The sequence below is a fragment of the Mustelus asterias genome, chromosome 25, assembly GCF_964213995.1.
Source record: "Mustelus asterias chromosome 25, sMusAst1.hap1.1, whole genome shotgun sequence".
Classification (NCBI taxonomy): domain Eukaryota; kingdom Metazoa; phylum Chordata; class Chondrichthyes; order Carcharhiniformes; family Triakidae; genus Mustelus; species Mustelus asterias.
The window spans coordinates 23,405,663-23,422,987 of record NC_135825.1 but is presented as its reverse complement, the minus strand read 5'-3'; positions in this window follow the sequence as shown (position 1 = coordinate 23,422,987).

Here is a 17,325-nt window from a genome sequence, read left to right as displayed (position 1 = left end):
TGGCCTCCCAATTACTTACCTGGACCCCCACCCCAATCGCCAGCCTCTGTAACCCTCCCCCCCCACATCACCGTCCTCTGTGACCCTTTTACCCCACTGATCGCCTGCCTCCGTGACCCGCCAACCCCATGTCCAGACCGACCTTCCCCATGACCGGCCCGATCCCCCCTTCCCATGTCCAGCCTAACCACCACTCCCCATGGCCAGCCCTGATCGCCCCCTCCCTCCCAACTCCACCAATCCCTAATGCCGAGTGCTCTGTTGATACCCCCACCACCATCACCAATCGGCCCTGTCCCCCAGTAGGCCCCGCCCCCTCAGGCCCCATCTGCTTTTCACTGCCCGGTGCCCAGTGGGCAACGCCAGGGTGTAATGTGGGCAATTCTAGGGTGCCAGGCTGTCACTGTCAGTGTGCCAGGCTAGCAGTTCCAGGATGGCACTGCACAAGGGGCACCCCCTGCCCCTGACCTCCCAGGGGGGCCTCAATGGCCTCTGTCCCCACCAATGGGGTGATTATGCCTGGTTCCCATTTGTGGGGACCATAAGTGATCCCCGCTAGTGGGAACCTCTCCCGGCGGTGTGGGAGGCATTAGCGATCCCAGATGACACTGTCCCAGGCTCACAAATGATATGGAAATAAAGATTTCTGTATGGTAATCAGCCTTATGGTCATATGGTCTTATATAAGGAATGAGTTTTTGGTACAAGAAAAGATTAGAGAAATTGGGCTTATTCTCCTCGGAGCAGAGAAGATTATGAGGTGACCTTATGGAGGTGTATTCTGTTTCTACTAGTTGGTATGTCAGTCACTAGGGATCACAATTTCAAGATGGTCAGCAAGAGAGCTGGGGTGAGATGAGGGGAAACTTCTTCACTCAGAGATTTTGGGATTTCTTGCCTGGGAGAGTGATGGAGGCAGATTCCATAGGAGGTTTCGAAAGAGAGCTGGATATATTTTTCGAAAGTAATTAATTTAGAGGGCTGTGGAGATAGGGCTGTAGAATGGGACTAGTTGGGTAACTCTTTTGGGAGCTGGTGCAGACACAATGGGCCGAATGGCCTCCTTGTGTGCTGTAAGACTCTATGATTCTGTAACCTGAGCCTGTTGCAGCATTCAGTTAGATCATGGCCAATACGTGTCTCAACACCATTTAGCTACTTTTGCTTCATATCTTTTGATATCCTAACTGAATGAAAATGTATTAGTCTGTCTCTCACTCTCGCAAATTTTAAATGACTCAACATCTGCAGCCACATATGAGACAGTTCTAAATTTTTTCTGTTAAAAAAGTATTTTCAGATTGCACTAATAAATGATACAACTCTAATTTTAAGATAATGAATATTCAGGCTAAATCTGATGAGTAATAGTTAATATTCATCCACACAAGTGCCACGCAATGATTGTCTCCAATGAGAGAGAATCTAGCCATCACCCCTTGACATTCTACGATGTTACTGAATCCCCACTATTAACATCTTGGGAGTTACCATTAAGCAAAAAACTGAACTTGATCAACCATATACATACTGTGGCTACAAGAGCAAGGCAGAGGCTGGGAATTCTGCCGCACGTAACTCACTTCTCTCTCCCCAAAGTCCAAACATTTACAAAGTTAAAGTCTAGTCCAGACTTATAGGATTTTGACAGGACTAGACAGGGTAGATTCAGGGAGGATGTTCTCGATGGTGGGAGTGTCCAGAACCAGGGGTCGCAGTCTGAGGATTCGGGGTAGACCATTTAGGACAGAGATGACGGGACATTTCTTCACCCAAAGAGTGGTGAGCCTGTGGAATTCATTACCACAGGGAGTAGTTGATGCCAAAACATTGAATGTATTCAAGAGGCAGCTGGATATAGCACTTGGGGCAAATGGGATAAAAGGTGATTGGGAGAAAGCAGGATTAGGCTATTGAGTTGGATGATCAGCCATGATCGTGATGAATAGCGGAGCAGGCTCAAAGGGCCAAATGGCCTCCTCCTACTCCTTTCTTCTATGTTTTTAAAAGTCAGGAGTGTGATGGAATACTGTTCACTTGCCTGGATGAGTGTAGCTCCAGAAACACTCATGAAGATTGACACCATCCAGGCATTCTTGATCAGCTCGCCATCCACCACCTCAAACATTCACTCTCTCCTCCATCGACTGACAGTGGCAGCAGTCATGTACAAAATTCACTGCAGCAACTAAGGCTCTTTTGACAGCACCTTACAAACCCAAAATCTTTGCCACCTGAAAGGACAAGGGTAGCAGATGCTACCTACCTACAGCTTCCCGTTCAAACCACGCAATATCCTGACTTGGAGCTATACCGCCATCGGGCAGTTAGGGAAGGTCAGCAAATGCTGGCCTTGCCAGCAATGCCCACGTCCCACGAAAGAATATGAAAGTAGAGTGTGAACCAGTCAGGCATCAAAGAGTTGATTGGCCTTTGACTACACTGTAAAAATTTGATAAACCCCATCTCAAATTGGAAAATGCTGTAGTTTCTTATCCATGTGATTTATCAGAAATGACGGTATATTATGTACAGCTTCATCAACACTATGAATCTGGAATATAGCCGCCAGGATTTTCAGTCCCAGTCCCGCAATATCAGTTAAATAAGCTTCTATGACAGTATCACCCTCATCACTATATATCCAAAGACCATATTGTTTCATTATTAACACACGGCTGCAACTCAGCAATTCATCTCCTGGGGATTTAAAGCAGTTTTTTTTGCAAAAGATTGGATACTGTCTAGAAGATTACCAGTCGCAGTTAAGCATTTGTAAATAAGTATAGGCATTGTTGTGGTTACAGATGCAAGTGGCAGTTTCATTTTGCATTTGGTGTTATGGTGAGACAACCTCTGGTAGGATATTTAAGTGGGAAATCCAGGCATTGGAGAGTATTTGTATCCTGAGGGTATGCTGTCTCTTATGAAAAATTTAATGAAAAATATTGAATTGACCAGTTCAGTTCACTGGAACTGTTCACTGATGTTTGCCTAATATTGCCCTGAATATTGTAGTTCATTCTGTTTCCAGATGTCTACAAAATTCAAAAACCTATCAATAATAAATTTAGTTAAGGCCGGATTTTTTTTTGGACTGAGCAGGAATCAAACAGCCCTTACTCAGCACTATACTGCATGTGATGAAATCAGGAGAAGTTCAGAATACATAAATTCTGTAAAATTGGGAATCTGACTTCCAAGTGAATGAACATAAATGATGCTAAAGTGCAAAGGGACTTGGGAGTCCTAGTCCAGGATTCTCTAAAGGTAAACTTGCAGGTTGAGTCCGTAATTAAGAAAGCAAATGTAATGTTGTCATTTATCTCAAGAGGCTTGGAATACAAAAGCAGGGATGTACTTCTGAGGCTTTATAAAGCACTGGTTAGGCCCCATTTGGAGTACTGTGAGCAATTTTGGGCCCCACACCTCAGGAAGGACATACTGGCACTGGAGCGGGTCCAGCGGAGATTCACACGGATGATCCCAGGAATGGTAGGCCTGACATACGATGAACGTCTGAGGATCGTGGGATTATATTCATTGGAGTTTAGGAGGTTGAGGGGAGATCTGATAGAGACTTACAAGATAATGAACAGCTTAGATAGGATGGACGTAGGGAAGTTGTTTCCATTAGCAGGGGAGACTAGGACGCGGGGGCACAGCCTTAGAATAAAAGGGAGTCACTTTAGAACAGAGATGAGGAGAAATTTCTTCAGCCAGAGAGTGGTAGGTCTGTGGAATTCATTGCCACAGAGGGCTGCGGAGGCCGAGACGTTGAGCGTCTTCAAGACAGAAATTGATAAATTCTTGATTTCTCGAGGAATTAAGGGCTATGGGGAGAGAGCGGGTAAATGGAGTTGAAATCAACCATGATTGAATGGTGGAGTGGACTCGATGGGCCGAATGGCCTTACTTCCGCTCCTATGTCTTATGGTCTTATGGTCTTATGAATGGATTTTCACCTCTCAGTCTCAAACCCCATACCTCTCGTCCACTTGGCTCACCTTCCTCCGACACCCTTGCTTCTCCATGACCAGTGGATCTCGCATCACACTCTAGAATCTGCTTCTCTGCCGAGTTAGCAACACCAGATTTGGTACTCCACTGCCAGTTCACATTTGCTCCTTGGCATTGTGACTCCTCATCTCTTGTGAAGGCAAGAGTACTTTCAAGAGTTCCCCCCTCTATATACCTGAACATTCCATCTTGCTCCCCAATATAACTGGGTTTAAGTGCCAACATATTACAGAACTTCCTCCTTCCATACATGCCCGCCATCTTGTCTCGTCCAATTCAATCTTTAAGAGCACATGAAAATGTGCCAATTTAAGCTCACAGCTTCACACCTGAGAGCCCTAGCAGGTGCAAGGCCACACAGACACATTTATTTAAGGTTACATTGGGCCTTCACATTCACCCTAGCAGAGTTACAAAGGCCATTGACCCCCTTCCCACACTGCATCCAGGTCCTTCTGATGCCCCCTCCCCTTCCCCCGGTTGCTGACTAGAGATCAAGCCTCCTTCGTTGGGTGTGGAGGCTTCTGCTTCTCATCTCGTGGCAACAGTATTCCCCATCGATCACAGACAGCATTTATTACAACACAGGCAGTCATCAGAGAGGCGAGGGACTGACTGGCTTTGGCATTTTCCACTCCGTTTCCCATGGCTTCTGGTTCCTCAGGGCACTGCTATCTTCTGGGTACATTTCTCTCCTCTCTTTCAGGCTTCAGTTTTCAATGTCAATTTAAGGTTCCAACAACCTCTCTCCCACAGTCCTTCCCCCACATAAATACCCTCACACATCTGCATTTAAAGCCCTCCACTCGCGGACCAGCAGCTGAACATATTCAATGCATTCTTCCCACAACCGCCACCCCACCCCCACCCCTGCCCCCACACACATCCCCACGGCAGCACTGGGCCTCTCCCAATGCAGGTTTCACATTGGCCAACTAGCCAACGTGTTATTCCTTCCTATGGCTAATAGCGGTCAGGAATGAATTTCCCATCCGCTTCCGGGTCTGCTGATCACGTCCCTACCCCCAGCGAGGCCTGAAATGCATTCAAATAGTGGGGAATGCTTAAAGAAATCTAGCAAGAATATAGCATATGCTAAAGCCACTTATCCTGAACATCGGGCTTGTATGATAAATGATATTCAATTCAGAATCTTAGTGCAAATGCATATTTAATTTTAACAAAGTGAGTTTTAATTGACCACCTTGAATGTCATGGTACATTACAAGGACTTTCTCTTGGAGGTTTCAGTCTGAGTTTGTCTGTCCTTTCATCTTCATCTAGCTCTTTTTGTTCATTATTTATTTATCAGGCATTAGTTCCAACACAAAGCAAATCAGGCTGGACAGACAGAGCATATTTACTACAAATATTGCATTAGCATCCTTTGACGCATTTAGAGAATTAAATCGATTCCAAGGCACTTTTGCATTTAATTATCATTTGGTGGCCCAGTCTGGTTTGGTTACTTACTATAATGACTTCTCTATTCGTTTCCCTTGGAACAGATTTCAGGCTAGTATTTAGTACCAGCAACATGATCATTTTACTATTAAATATTCACAAAACCCCCTTGGGAAATACTCAAATCTCTGTCCCAGTCAGCCTTCAGCAGCGCAGTGCAGGATGTGCAGTCAGGTGATACTTGTTCTGCCAAACAAACAAAGCCAATGAATAGGTTCATCACTCTTCCTACTTTCAGCGCATTTGTGCTTTATGACCTACCCTCCAAACCAGGCAGCATCCTGGTAAATCTCCTCTGCAGCGCTGGAAGGAGTGCAGAGGAGATTTACCAGGATGCTGCCTGGTTTGGAGGGTAGGTCATATGAGGAAAGGTTGAGGGAGCTAGGGCTATTCTCTCTGGAGCGGAGGAGGCTGAGGGGAGACTTAATAGAGGTGTATAAAATGATGAAGGGGATAGATAGAGTGAACGTTCAAAGACTATTTCCTCGGGTGGATGGAGCTATTACAAGGGGGCATAACTATAGGGTTCGTGGTGGGAGATACAGGACGGATATCAGAGGTAGGTTCTTTACGCAGAGAGTGGTTGGGGTGTGGAATGGACTGCCTGCAGTGATAGTGGAGTCAGACACTTTAGAAACATTTAAGCGGTTATTGGACAGGCACATGGAGCACACCAGGATGATAGGGAGTGGGATAGCTTGATCTTGGTTTCAGATAAAGCTCGGCACAACATCGTGGGCTGAAGGGCCTGTTCTGTGCTGTACTGTTCTATGTTCTATGTTTTATCCTTATCGATTCACTATTTATCAACCACAATTCTTTCCCTCACCTATCCCCCTCCAGTTCTGCTTCAATACACAATAAGGTTCACCCTTCAGCCTTTGCTAACTTTCCCCTGGAAGACTTTCCATTAGTTTCAAAAATCCCTTTGCCCTGAATGAAATGAATCATGCTGGGTCTTTCGTGGAAAGTAACACTTCTAGGCGGTTTTGCACCACTGTGACGTTATTTATTCCTCCGTTGTCTTCTTATTGATCATAAGGATATTCATCTGATTGCCTTGTCAATCTTATCAATGACTTCTCTGCTAAATAGGTCTGTCTTCTAGTGGTAAACTTCAGTTTACCCTGGAATCCATATCTGTCAAATTATCTGACCCCTGGGAATCCCATAATCAACACCAAAGATGCCTGATGTTCCATTTTCCCACTAGCAGTTCAACACATATAAAATCTTCTTGCACTTGCCTAGATGTCTAAGCTTTCATTTAGATTAAACATGATACTGCTGTTACCATTTTTTTTCAATTCTTACTGAACTCCTAGAATACGCTTACTACTGTATTGGATTCCAATTCTGGCTCCCCACTTGATGCAATCTGTCATTTATTAGTACTGAATGTGGTTATTTCTGTTTGCATTTCAATGGTTAACATTTACCAAGAATCTCCAGCCTGAAATCCGCAACTATGTGGGGTTAAGTGCTGGAATGACCTTTCCAAACGGAATCCTTCTTATCCATGAATGCTATTGCTATCCTCTTTGCTATGGGCATTGTTCTATATAACTGTGCTTTTGCCCTTTGGTTAGTGGGAATTAACAAGGTCTCTGTTCACTAGCTTTGGCAATCTAATTCTGATTATTTTAAATACATTTCTGGATCTATATTTAGTCTTTGTGGCTGCCCAGCTAAGTGTTCTTGCTCAAGTAAAACCGAATTTTCCTGCGAGATGGGGCATTGTATCCAATAATAAAATTATTAGGTACTTCTAAAAATAAAAACATTGATCCTACAATTTTTTTTAAAAGTGGAGTTTCTATAGAATTTCGGTAAAGGTAGCAATAAAATTGTGTCAAGAAAACCAAGAGAATACAAAGTGTAGATGATTTTTATTTTGACAGCATACTTCCTTTGTAAGAATGTCCCTGGTGTCCATGTGTCCAACTGCATGCTTTGTGAGCATATAATCCTCCCTTCTGTAGGATTAACCGTGACTGACAACTCCCCCCCCATACTACACCACACATTCATCTGTTCTGTGGTGTGCATGAGCAACTCAAAGTGACTGGATTAACTAGGGACATGTTCCTGTAACTGACTGTTGCATGCACGCATGTGGGGTAGGTATTTGAAAGGCAGTTAAAACTGAAGCATTCATGTTGATCCAACCAGCACGCAGGAAGTAAAAGATCATTCAAAAGTCAATTTTTTCCAACATTTTGCAGATGGGTTTTGTTCGCTGTGCAAAGTGTTCCATCATGCCAGTAATCTAATTCTGTTTCAAAGAAAACAATGATCTTGCTCCAAGCTATGACTGTGAGCAAAGCAATTGACTACAATCTTGCTTTTTGCTCTCTTGTGCTCTCTCCCTCTTGCACTTCTCGCTCAGAAATTTAATTCAGTTTGTCTTTTTCCGTCTTGCGCTCTCTGTCTTGCTTAATCCTGTCACCAATCTGAATGTTACGCTTCCTTCAGCATTTTTAATGGCAATAAATAACGTTTTTGTATCAACATTTTAAAGTTAATTTATTACTGTCACAAGTAGGCTTACATTAACACTGCAATGAAGTTACTGTGAAAACCCCCCAGTCGCCACACTCCGGCGCCTGTTCGGGTACTCTGAGGGAGAATTTAGCATGGCCAATGCACCTAACCAGCACAACTTTCGGGACTGTGGGAGGAAACCAGAGCACCCGGAGGAAACCCACGCAGACACGTGGAGAACGTGCAGGCTCCACACAGACAGTCACCCAAACTGGGAATCGAACCTGGGTCCCTGGCGCTGTGAGGCAGCAGTGTTAACCACAGTGCCGCCAACATTTTCGAAGCATGTCTAGATCTTCAGTTGAATTCTGCATACATACTGTTCTCAAGGCTACACGAGAGAAACAATATTGTAGCTACTTCACCTAAAAGGGCAAGCTTTCTTTTCCCAAGCTTTTCTCAAATCTATTCATCAGTGAAACCTGGTTCTCATGCAGCCTCTAGTGGTTCACCTGAACATCTATGTCACCAATTGTTTCCAGATCATGTAAGACATCAAAAGCTCCACTTGCATCCCCAATGAGCAATTCAATCAGCTCATAGCAGAAGACCCTGTCCGAATTAATGCTCTAATGATGGCTCCAATGAATTAGGCATGCTGTCTCCAAGGAGAATTGAGATGGAGTCAGCTTTTCTGTGGTTTATAAGCCAATCCACAGGAAAAATTGCGGAAAAGTTTTTCTTTTCCCCCCTGCATGTTGAGCCTTGCTGTGTGTTTAAGAACCCGGACTTATCCACTGATGAAATGCAAAACAATGCCCAAGACTAAGTAAAATGAGAACTCCTAATTGACAATAGTTCCAAAACCAGTATCTAGATTATTTTTGCAATCTTGCATTGGTGTAAAATTAAAAATAAACTAAAATTACACTTTGGGTAATAGCACTCCAAACATTTGAACACGTTCATGAGGAACTTTAGCAAAATCATTAGCCTGTTGAAAAAATACCTGCTGCAAAATTGAGTTGCATGACATTAATAGTTCTAGTGCTACAGATGCTGTTTTGGTATCAAATGATGCCCAAGTCACACAATGTGGGCTATGCCAGATACCGTTTTGCATTAGTGGTTAAGGTAGGTGCTGGGGTCATTCGCTGGACATATGCAGAGTAGGCAGATCATGCATCACAAACCACAAAATCCCGACAGTGCAGAAGAGGTCATTCGGCCCATCAAGTCCGCACTGACTCCCTGACAGAGTATCTCACCCAGGCCTTCTCCCCTGCCCTACCCTCGTAACCCCGCACACATTTACCGTGGCCAATCCACCTAACTTGCATATCTTTAGACTGTGGGAGGAAATTGGAGCATCCGGAGGAAACTCACACAGACACAGGGAGAATGTGCAAACTCCACACTCTCACCCATGCTAGAATGTAACCGGTGATCACATTGAATCTGTTGTAATGCAACCAATGGTAACAAGCTGTTAAGGGTCAGCTGACCCAGTAAACCATGTAATCACTGACAGAATGATGTGATGATCCGCTGACTCAGTATAAATTAGAACATGTTGGGCATTGTGGGGAACTTGGAATGATCCAGGGTGAGGTCTGAAGTTTGGTGTAATGAAGTGTCTTTATCAAACTGTTTCTTTGATTTATAAGTTGGAGTAAGTTTTGTTATATTTTTATTGTCTACACTGGAAGAGTTCCTTCTGAATCAACAACCCAAGGCCAGAATTGAACCTGGGTCTCTGCTGTTGTGAGGTACCAATGCTAACCACAGCGCTAATGTGCTGCCCCAATCAGCATAAAATGCAGGTTTGACTCGAGTGGTACCAATTTCAACCCAAAAGTACCAGCTAATACTCTCTCTTCGGCTCACAGAGCTCAACATGCCTTCAGCCTGGCACTATTTAATGGAATCATCAACTACTTTCAGTTTAATTGCCATCTAACTTCTACCAGCTGCTGCTGATTTAATAGAAGTGTTTGAAGGTTTGTCCTTGTAGTTGAAGCCTGCATTAGCTATCCCCTTACATATACTGCCCCCTAATACAAACACTTTTTATTTGACCCACTTGAATCTTGAATGGCCTCCTGCAACACAGTAGCGTGGTCATTTTTACTCTTTCTTTTCCTGCAGTTCCTGTTCCCATCCACACAAGCTACAAGAACCTCAAACCTGTTGGACAATTGCAATGACAGAGACTCCTACATTGCTACCTCCTGGAACCTCATACCCTTGCGCCTCTTGCAGTCACGTCCTCTTACTCCAGACCATGGGCCAAGTCTGCAGTACCTCGTCGAGCTGGGATACTGCCTCCTGCAACAAAGTGTCCAGTTAACTTTTCCCTTCCCTGATGCATCGTAGTTTCTGGAGCTCTGACTCCATCTCATCAATTCTGATCCTGAATTCATTGAGCTGCAAACATTTATTGCAGATGTGTTTGCTGTGGATCAGATAGGTCCCTGTTTTACCCACATGCTCCAGCTGTAACACATCATCTGCCCTGACATCTTTATTTTGTAACTTGGGGCTAGAAAAATTAATCAACAACTTTTCATAGTTATGTTATGGAGTTTAATTAGTTATGCTATCATGTTGAACTACATAAATCTTCCATATAACAGTTTAAACTGCAGTCCAATTTAGAGAAGAAAAATAACTTAACTCATCAATTACCTATCTGCTCTCCTAATTAATGCCTCTCAGTTCTTGCTGTCTTCGGCTCCCTCTCTCGGACCACTCCTTTGTAAAAGACCAGAAAAGACTTCCTTCAGTTCGCTGAATTCTCTCAGTCATCAAATTTCCAGAGTTAAGCACTTGGCCTCAATGCACTCAGACAAAACTGCACCTTAGAGTCATAGAGGTTTACAGCATGGAAACAGGCCCTTCGGCCCAACTTGTCCATGCCGCCCTTTTTTTTTAAAACCCCTAAGCTAATCCCAATTGCCCGCATTTGGCCCATATCCCTCTATACCCATCGTACCCATGTAACTATCTAAATGTTTTTTAAAAGATAAAATTGTACCCGCCTCTACTACTACCTCTGGCAGCTTGTTCCAGACACTCACCACCCTCTGTGTGAAAAAATTGCCCCTCTGGACACTTTTGTATCTCTCCCCTCTCACCTTAAACCTATGCCCTCTAGTTTTAGACTCCCCTACCTTTGGGAAAAGATATTGATTATCTACCTTGTCTATGCCCCTCATTATTTTATAGACCTCTATAAGGTCACCCTCAGCCTCCTACACTCCAGAGAGAAAAATCCCAGTCTATTCAGCCTCTCCTTATAACTCAATCCATCAAGTCCCGGTAGCATCCTAGTAAATCTTTTTTGCACTCTTTCTAGTTTAATAATATCCTTTCTATAATAGGGTGACCAGAATTGCACACACTATTCCAAGTGTGGTCTTACCAATGTCTTGTACAACTTCAACAAGACATCCCAACTCCTGTATTCAATGTTCTGACCGATGAAACCAAGCATGCCGAATGCCTTCTTCACCACTCTGTCCACCTGTGACTCCACTTTGAAGGAGCTATGAACATGTATCCCTACATGTACATATTCATGCTACTTACCTATGCCTTACCTCCCCTTCAGTTAGTGACCATCACAACTTCCTCTTGGAAACAAGGCAGAAATAAAAGCAGCCACTAAACAAACTTTCCAAACTAACTTTACAAATCAAACCATCTAATGTTTCATACAAAAGTTAACAAATTGCACTGCCTGCATTCCCTGGGAGCCTGTCTTTCCCATATCAATGTATTTCCTAGTCCTCCTATACAGTGTTACCCCAGTCGCTGCCACATGGCTAAAGGATGCTGACCTTTAATCGAGGTGACTGCAGTTGGCACACCAGGATGTGTTCGAGCTGCTCTGACCGTGGAAGGTCTGACTTCAGACTGAGTCACCATGCTACACACAGAACGGTTTGGCTAGCTGCCAGATAAGAGCACTGGCCAGAGTGGCAGGGTTGATGGATAAATGCTGTCATCCTGAGAGAGAACAGCAGGTTTGTACTCCACAGAATCACTGCCATGGTGGTGCCTCGCAATCATGTTTAAATGCATATTGCTGTGAGAGCCAGCAAGCTTCATTGCATCCTCAACCATGATGGCAGCTATCTGAGCTTACACTGAGCAGAGATTACATGAACTCTGGAGCTTCCACTGTAGCACTTGGATGTTGGTTAGCTTCTGTTTCTGCAATGGAAGTGGAGACATTGACCATCAGATACTGCATCAGCGTTAAGTCCATGAGTGTGGTGATGGAGTTGGCCACCATTCCAATGCTGGAAAAGATGGACTGTAGGCTGTGTGCAAAGCCATTGAGTAAGGTTGGAGCTGGACTCCTCCATGCTCCCTAACATTGACCGTAGGTTTTCTGGCAGGCCCACCAATGCTGCAAGCACTTTTCTGAGCATTCCTGCCAGCAATTTTCTGTACCAATCCCAGAGGAGTCCTTACCCGTGTACCCTGCAGCAGAACAAGAGTGTGATCTTGCCCTCTGACGAGCTGGCACCTTCACTATCCTTACCCCTTCCATGGGCTGCAGACCATTTATGCTTTGGTTTTGTCCTCTAAATAAGCATAACGTCAGGAGCTGAGTTGTTGGCTCTGAGTGTCAGATCAGGATGTGGGGATGCCGGCGTTGGACTGGGGTAAGCACAGTAAGAAGTCTCACAACACCAGGTTAAAGTCCAAAAGGTTTATTTGGCAGCACTAGCTTTCAGAGCTCGGAGCCCCAAGCCCCTTCTTCAGGTGAGTGAGGACTTGTATTCACAAACAGGGCATATAAAGACACAAACTCAATTTACAAGATAATGGGTGAAATGCGAGTCTTTACAGGCAATCAAGTCTTAAAGGTACAGACAATGTGAGTGGAGAGAGGGTTAAGCACAGGTTAAAGAGATGTGTATTGTCTCCAGAACAGGACAGTTAGGGAGATTTTGCAAGCCCAGGCAAGTCGTGGGGGTTACAGATAGTGTGACATGAACCCAAGATCCTGGTTGAGGCTGTCCTCATGTGGGTGGAACTTGGCTATCAGTCTCTGCTCAGCGATTCTGCGCTGTCGTGTGTCGTGAAGGCCGCCTTGGAGAAGGCTTACCCGAAGATCAGAGGCTGAATGCCCGTGACTGCTGAAGTGTTCCCCGATTGGAAGGGAACACAGGAGTGTTCCAATCGGGGAACACTTCAGCAGTCACGGGCATTCAGCCTCTGATCTTCGGGTAAGCTTTCTCCAAGGCGGCCTTCACGACACACGACAGCGCAGAATCGCTGAGCAGAGACTGATAGCCAAGTTCCACCCACATGAGGACGGCCTCAACCAGGATCTTAGGTTCATGTCACACTATCTGTAACCCCCATGACTTGCCTGGGCTTGCAAAATCTCCCTAACTGTCCTGTCTGGAGACAATACACATATCTTTAACCTGTGCTTAACCCTCTCTCCACTCACATTGTCTGTACCTTTAAGACTTGATTAGCTGTAAAGATTTGCATTCTAATCAGTATTCTGTAACTTGAGTTTGTGTCTTTATATGCCCTGTTTGTGAACACGAGTCCTCATTCACCTGAAGAAGGGGCTTGGGGCTCCGAAAGCTTGTGCTGCCAAATAAACCTGTTGGACTTTAACCTGGTGTTGTGAGACTTCTTACTGTCATATCAGGAGACAGTGTTTCGTCAGTAGCCTCCACTTTCTCTGCCATTTTTTTGTTGCTGTATCACTGCTGGCCAGGTGCCCTTCCTGAGATTTGAAAGGAGGCAGGCACAAGGGTAGGTTTGTGGTGAGGGTGAAAGAAAGAGATGTATGCTTACCCCATCTGCAGCTCATAAATCCAAAGAGATTAGAGGACAAGGGCAGTGTGATGTGAAAAAGAAGGATTAGGTATAAACAAACTGTCACCTCCAATTGTTCCAGCCACAACGTCAGTCGTGGTCACCTTGATGATGTCAAGCACTGTCCCCTCCATCAGGGTAAGGATGTGATGCAGCTGCCCCCCCAACCCCTCCATCCCCAGCCAGTCTGGTGCTGCTGCTTGCAGTTATGCCCCACCATATCCCAGGAGACTGGTAAATGCATCAGTGAGTGTGGTGCAATCTGAGTCATGTGACTGTCAACAGTTGAATAGCTGACTGTTGCGGGCTGAGAAATGAGGGGATGAAGATTGCAGCAGTGCTGAGTATGATCAGGCAAAGCAATGGATGTGAGATGTGAGTCAAAACTGATGATCATTGGTAGATGAGTCAAATGGAGTGGCAAATTGAGTAGAGCGTGAGACTGGCGGTTCATTTCCGGGGGTATGAAATTTAAAGACATTCACTGACCACTCAGGTGAGGTTATTGAATTTTTTTTTGCACTGCATTCCAGGTCATAGAATACTACAATATAGAAGAGGCCCTTTGGCCCATCGAGTCTGCATAGACACATGAAATGCCCAGACTGTCCACCTAATCCCACGTGCCAGCACTTGGCCCATAGCCTTGAATGTTATGATGTGCCAAGTCCTCCTCCAGGTACTTTTTAAAGGATGTGAGGCATCCCGTCTCCATCACCCTCCCAGGCAGCGCATTCCAGACCATCACCACCCTCTGAGTAAAAAAGGTTTTCCTCAAATCCCCCCTAAACCTCCCACCCCTCACTTTTAACTTGTGTCCCCTCGTAACTTACCCTTCAACTAAGGGGAACAGCTGCTCCCTATCCACCCCTGAACATGCCCCTCATAATCTTGAACACCCCAGTCAGGTCCTTGGGGCTTGACTGCTGGGATTGACCATGGTGACTATCTGCTCCCACAGTTTCTGCAGCATTTAACTGGATGGCTTCCTGATCCTCTGCCGAACATTTACATCGAGGTATCCAGTTCAGGAATATTCCAGCACAATTTATTTTCCTGTTGTGCCCTCAAATGGGGGCTTTTCTGCTTGGACACATTCCTAGCCACTTGCTGCACCTGTTCCAATCAGAAAGCATCCCCCCATCCACCCCTTTAAGGAATGCAGACTAGCTTTATGTGGTGCTAGATTTGCCCACACTTGGACTCCTCATTGAAATGTGCAGCCACTCAGCAGCACATTTAGTGCTGGCTACACACTCCCATCATGAAAATGTGCAGGCAGCACAAGGTTTGCATGCTGCCTGCATCAAACAGAAGAGTTAACTGTGCCTCACAATCTCTGTGCCCATTCTTGGGGGGGCTATCCAACTTTGTCTCCAAAGGTTTTAGTTTATTTAATTCTCTTTTTTAAAAGGTCATGTATCTCAGACATTTACCGAACATTGGTGTTCGATTATTCCACAGTTTAATTCCCGGGCTAAAGAAGAACAGCCGTGAAAACATTGTACATTTTAAAACAGAAATGAAAAATGTAAATGTCTAAGATTAAGCACATATCCTTCCACCTTCCACCTGACCAGGCCCTTCCCGCTTCATCCTACCATTAAAGCAAGCAATGTAGAATGTTTTCACAATCCGATTGAGCAAAGGACTTAACTGCAAAGTGGTGGGATCTGAATAGTTTGGTTACAATGGATAATTCGATCAACGTGGAACCTTTTCGAAAAATACAGTAAAGTCATCCACAAAATAAAATTCCATTCACCGCATCTCTCAAAATTGTATTTGTGGCACCAGCAATGGTGTACTAATGATTAACAAGATGGCAACAAAACGAAAGCAGAGTCCATAAGTATTCAGCTCACAATTAAACCAATATGCTAAGCTCAGAAATATCTGATGTGCCTTGGCCTAAAATCCAGCTCCTAATCTGTTTTGTCTCGATTGATCAGCTGGCTTCATTTAGAATGAAAAATTGGCGGTGTACTAATGAGTCTGCAGGCATCCGGTAGGATTTTGAGTTTATTTTTCTTCCCTAGGCTGTCAAACCAAAGTAAATTAGTTTTTTCTCTTTTGTCTTCAACACATGATATCAGTGCGTCTGCCTCTAATTCCTGCCTAATGTACTCGTGCCAGCTGTAAATTGTGGAGTGGGCTGCATGTGTCATTATTCTCACTTACCCAGGCTGCTGGCTTTGAGAGAGTGCAGAGGTGTTTGCTGCAGCCTCGAGTGCTTTTTTAATTACATAAATTTCCGAAAAGACTTGGGTCTTCAATATTCATCTGTTCATGCTGCAATTGCAAAAATCTCTGAACATCCAGTTGGTAACAATTTTGTGCAAATGATGCAAATCCTGGAGTCTTCAATGCAGCGATGAAACTTGTGTGTTAATGTTTTTTTAAAAATCATATTTAGCATTGACCAGGCAATTTATTCTGCACCCAGTGTGAAAGGAGACACTTCTTAACCATCCCCCATCCATAGTCAGTCACAAAATCAGACAATAATTGGCATGAGTATCCAGTCCTTTTTATACACAATTGTTGGAAGCATGACTGGAGTTGAAGTCAATGCAGCCTAATTTAATTGCAGTACCCAAACTTGTGAAGTTTAAAGTTAAGGAACTTAGTCTAACTGCGTGAACTATAATGATCAATGTTTTTCTTGCCTGCTGTGTGGAATACATTATATTATATCCCATATTTTTCCTTTGTAAGTGCTTAGTCAGGAGAATCCATTGTGTGTACTACATTATAAACACTCCAGTATTGATGCAATTCTTTTGACAAATATCTAGGAATATTGAGAAATGACATGATTTTTTTTTGCTTTGGAAATAAGGCTGGACCCACAGGATGTGAGAGACATGTGTGACAGCTGGTTCTAGAAGTTCTTCAATGCCTCACAGTAGGTTTCACACAAGTATACTCAACGTGTCAAGTAGGGAGACAACCTGCTGTGACACCTGTGTCCCATAGTACTGCGAAACACTTTGCAGTGTGTTGTGGTCTTATGCATGTGGTGAAATCAATACTTTACAGTATCCACAAGCTTTTGACATATGGGGCTAATTACTTTCTCCCTGCTGCATGCCCTGGGATGATGGTGGTGATAAAGGGGACAGCCCCTGTGCGCAACGTTTGGGTCTCTAACCTACATTGGTCCAGTGAAGAATATTTCCGTAAGACCGATGACCTCTTGCCACCTGACAATGTAGTCCAGCATGTTTTCTCTTCTTGACCTTATTTAATTGTTTGAGGTGCGATTGCCGTCACGGTCAAATATTACAGACTTCTCTCGGTGATGCTCTTTTTTCTGAACTGTATGGTCCCTTAATACCTTAACTCTGCCGTGTGGGGAGGTTATATTGGAAGGAGAGAAGAGAATGTAGCTGAAAGGTAAAGATTTTTACATTGGTTGCACGTGATGAGGGTAACACAATAAGATTATGCGCAAATGCTGGTACGGCAGATAATTACCATAATTATATTCTATAAGAAACA